This window comes from Carassius carassius, chromosome 18 (genome assembly GCF_963082965.1).
Source record: "Carassius carassius chromosome 18, fCarCar2.1, whole genome shotgun sequence".
Lineage (NCBI taxonomy): Eukaryota > Metazoa > Chordata > Actinopteri > Cypriniformes > Cyprinidae > Carassius > Carassius carassius.
The window spans coordinates 33214951-33219964 of NC_081772.1; the positions used below are offsets into that span (position 1 = coordinate 33214951).

At 38.9% G+C, this 5014-nt stretch overlaps 1 long non-coding RNA gene across 1 annotated transcript; it reads right to left on the reverse strand.

The window, feature by feature from the left end:
• Nucleotides 1–1292: 1292 nt before the first annotated feature.
• On the reverse strand, nt 1293–2567 carry LOC132091976 (uncharacterized). The gene is made up of 3 exons (XR_009422182.1): nt 2460–2567; nt 2134–2293; nt 1293–2057 (listed from the first exon to the last, which is right to left on the reverse strand). It is a non-coding gene; the product is annotated as an uncharacterized LOC132091976 (long non-coding RNA).
• Nucleotides 2568–5014: the final 2447 nt, after the last annotated feature.

Sequence of the window (5014 nt, forward strand, 5' to 3'; positions counted from 1 at the left end):
TTTAGCTGAAAACCAGTGGTGTCAAAAGTATTCACATTCATTACTCAATTAGAAGTATAGATACTAGGATTTAAAAAGACTTTTGTAGAAGTTGAAGTATCAACTCAAGCTTTTTACTCAAGCAAAAGTGTAAAAGTACTGGTATAAAAAACTACTTAAAGTATAAAAGTTAAAGTAATGTAAGGGGAAAAAAATGCCATTAAGAACAAAAGCTTAGGCCACGCCACAGGGTCCTATTGTGCACTACCCTACCTCCTCAAAAAAACATTTTTCTAAAGGCTATAGGCCATAATGACTATAATGTTGAATTAAAATGTTCATGTTGAAAAATTTGGGATGCACTAGGCTACCTGTTTCAGTCACATATATGCCCGTTGAAAATGAACGCACTTTAGTACAATGCAGATACATTAAAGAACTAGAGACATGATGACTAGTTGCCAATACTGTAAGTATTGTCATGGTGCAAAAAGTCAAACTTCAGAGGCATGTCATCAATAACCTTTAATGGAATGTAAATGTACATCCAAGCTTAGCTGCAGGAATCTGCGAGGGCAATGGACAAGAACATTGGTGCATGCTTAGTAACAATTACTCTTGTATTGTTTCTATAGACAATAAACATTATAGTGCTGTCAAAATGAATGATTAATCCAAGTGTTTAATCAAAAACTAAAAATGAAAAAAAGAACTTAATCCTGATACCTTCCTAATTGATAGCTTCCTGTATTCGGTACATACGTCTGCTATGTCCAGTGTGGGGGGGTGGGGGTAACGAGTTACAAAGTTGGTATAGCCTACTTATCACAACATTGTCAATCGCGTCGTCAATCGCAAACGATAATTTATTAAAACGTCTCACTACCGAACTACCTACAGTAGCTTAATTATGGAGGACGAAGAGAAAGCACCCATTTGGAAAATGAGCCAGTGAGAAATAATAACTTTTAAGTAGGGTCCAGTGCCTTTTCGATACTTTTATAATGGTACCGGCACCTAAACGGTACCTGAACCAATATTATAAAAAAAGGGCCACAAAAAAAAAAGTAGAAGTGTCAGAATGGCGTAATCGCAAACACGTCTGACGGTGCACCGCCGGCGGCAGCCGCTTTTTAGAAGCGGCAGCCGCCTTCCTAACGCCTTCATTCCCCGCCGTTATATGAAAGGCGACCCTTCCGCGGCCCATCGGAGGCAAACGCTATTTTCGAGCGATCGGTCGCCCGCGTATATATATATAAAAATATATATATAATGCAGTTTATCAAGAATAATGATTGATCAAACCAGACAAATTTCCATTTGAAGTTTTAATTCCACATTTCAAAGTACAGTAACTGTCATTGAAACATGATGTCAGATCACTGAAATATAAATAACAGAAAAAAAGAAAAAATATATATATATATACACACACACACAAAAGAACATGCAGGTTTCCAATGAAATTGTTAAAAAAAACTGCCTTAGCTTACAAGAAAATTATAACACTTACAATAATTGTTAATAATATAAAAAGGTCAGCTCTGGGATGAAAAGAATTACCAGTAAACATAAGTAATGAGTATATCTGGTACCAAAGAATGTGCAGGACACAAAAAAAATTCAGGTATAACATCACATTTACAAGCCATTTCTAACAATAAGATAAGTAGTAATAATTTAGAATAAAACTCTGGAGTAGAATAGACCATTATAATGGCATTGCTGACCTGGGGTACAAGGATTTACAAGCTATATTTAACAATATAATAAGAGTTAAGCACTATGATAATATATACAGTGAACAGTGTGGATTGGGTGAGTGCAGTCTGACACTTCTGGCTTCTTTAGGGGTCTTGATGTTACTGACTGCAGGATAAAGAAAGGGTTCCAGTTGTCAGTGATGCTGGGGTGTCAGTAGTCAGCCTAGGCTTAAGGGGTCGGCTGTGGGTCCCTCTCAGTTGTGCGGCGCCTTTTTCCGCCTTCTCGGTCAGATGCTCCTTTCATGTAACGCATAACGTTAACCTGGACGGCTTCATCAGTGGCATCCTGGGTTGCCGGGTTCTTCAGGATGGCTCCTGTAGAAAATACAGATCTGTCATTCCATTTGAATGGCATAATGCCATACACATCTACTAAACTTTTTTTTTTTACTTTGAACAATGGTCTTAAGGAACATGTCTCTAAAACATGCTTTATCCCCAACTCCAGTCCAGGTTGTATTGATGGAAAGGTGATTAGAGAAGATACTTTGAAGCATCCGCCAGACGGTTGTCTTTAGGTCCCTCCCACATTTGATTGCCAAAAACCGAAGCTGAAAATCCAAAAAAGTGTTACAAATTACATTTTTCTGAAGCTTATCATACATGCATATAAAATGTGACAGGGTGTGGATTCAGACTGTAGAATATGCAGTGTACAATCTTAATTCTACTTTTTAGATTACCCTATGGAGTTATAAACGAAATCAGCACACTTACAAATCGTTCCTGGAGCTCTTTATCCTGCCTCAAACTGTTGTCAAGCAACGCCAAATCTTCCTGGGTGTAGGGGGAGTAACAGATCCCCTGGCAGGGATAACTGGCATCTTGGCTGAGGTGCACCAATCCATGCATGTTGTATGTCACATGTTCTTTTCATAAAGCTTGCTGCAGTGATCAACAAAGAGAACCAATATTCTGTGTGCATAGTCTGCAAGGTCAGCACACAGGGACACATTCAGTAGGATGGTGATGCCAACTGAAAGCAGCATGAAGTTGTTGTACACTTGAGTTGGTACAAGGCCTTTTAAGCTGACTGGTCCAGTGTACAAGAGGAACTGCCTGAATTCTGTAGCTTTCCAACGCTCAACATCTTCCATGGATCGTTGCTTCCTGTTGAACTCGCACGGAACATGAGGTGTGAAGGTTAGCCTAACCCTAACTAACAATGCATTTACCTTTAAAGCCAAAACGATTGTCCAACAGTAGGGCTCTTGTGTGAAGTTAACCAGTTAACGTTAACATTGTTAACGTTAGGAATATACAGTAGCTATGCTGTAAAAAAAAAAGATCAGCCAAACGTGGAACAGTGAAATTGTTAAAAAATAAAATGTACTCATTCAGTGTAGTGATTCAAGTGAACAGCACTGTCCTCAAACATAAAAAGTACAGCACTTCAGATAAATATAACTCATCATAATCCCCTTAAATCCTAGAAGTACAGTAGCAACACAGCACGTGCTAGCTAACACTTTCTAGTCACTGTAGCTACATTGTGAGCTGAACTAGCAGCATACTTTGATCTGACAAACAAAATAATTTAAACAACCTATATCATTCTGCTTTGTTAGAAAACACCAAATAATTTAAGTTATACTTAAGTCTTTCTAGATGTAAAGCTTTCGATACCTACTGTAGCTAGTTACATTTCTACATGTAACGTAACTAGCAACATTGCTTAACCTCAGTGTGTAAGTTTCTGTAACAAAGGCAAAACAGCATGTGTTAGCTAACAATTGCTAGCCACTCTAGCTTCTGGACTAGCAGCTACTTGTTCAGACAAACAAAATCATTTAAACAACCTATATAAAATGTTAGTTTTGTAAGAAAACACTAGATGTAAAGCTTTGGCTACGTACTGAAGCTAGACACTAAAGCTAGAAGCTAGATTTCAACATGCTTGAACAGTGTAAAAAAGGCGAAACAGCATGTGTTAGCTAACACTCTGAACTAGACTAGCAGCGTGCGTGTCGGAACAAACAAATGAAAACAACCTAACGTTACTGGTATCATCATTCGATTTAGTTAGAAAACAACACAAGTTATACTGATCAGTCTTGTCGTAGATTTTGCTACCTACTGCTGGAACCACATAACCACATGGGCGGCGTCATAATTGCCCATACAAGTAACTGTTTACGTAGTTAATTAGACTGACCAAAAATAACTTAAAGGTGCCATCTGTCATATCTGGCAAAAAAATCTAGTCATACTCCACATTCCATACCAGATGGGGGCAGTATGCCTCAATAAAGTGAATTGGTCTACTCTAGAGTAACAAACGAGAAACGGCATAGTCTCTATGCTCCGCCCCTACCTTCACAACAACACTAGAGCATAGCCGAAGCCTATAAGACAGCGGTTCTCAATTGCAGTCCTCGCGCCCCACTGCTCTGCATATTTTGAACGTTTCTCATAGCGCTTTAGACATTTGTTCTATTCGAACATAAGTGCCCTGCGAAGTGGACATCACAGGATATTCAGCCATGATTCCAGTTCGAAGCGAACGTAGCTATATGTTCCAATCAAAGTGCATTGAAGTGTGCAAGACGTGAATATAAATTGTATTGATTTACAGAGGTGTATGATGTCACAATTGTCCATGTTTAAAGATGCTGCACAGCACAAATCAGTGAATGAATGTTTCGATGTGAGGTAAACTTCAACAGATTTCCCCTGCTCAGAGAGTAGGGAGCAATGAACAATTAGAACACAGTTCATGCACGGAGTTCATTTCTAACGAGCTGATTATCTGAATCAGGTGTGTTAACAAAGATAAACGAGCAAAATATGCAGAGCAGTGGGGCGCGAGGACTGGAATTGAGAACCGCTGCTATAAGAGGACGTTTTGCCTCCAGAGGAACGTTGGGTGATGTCAAGTGATTTTGAAACATGACATCTTCAAGCTACTCCCCTTCACCTTTACCAGTGAATATGTTCCTATTCGTTTTGTTCATATTACATTGAGTTGTATATACACATTATTTGAATTAAATTAATTTGACAGACAGCATTCTGTCAACATCATTGGTCAACATCAGACAGCTGATGTTGACCAAGCTAGCGCCAACCAACGTAACGTTAACCAGAGCTGCCAACTCTCAAGCATTCACCGTGAGACACACGCAATTGACTCTTTTCACACGCTTTCACGCCACACATCAGTTTTCTCACATACAGAAAAACCACGAAGCAAATAGGACAAGGAGACCAACAGACTAGACAGAGCAGGTTAGTTATGATATAAAAAAATGGGTAAGTTATAGCTAACTAAT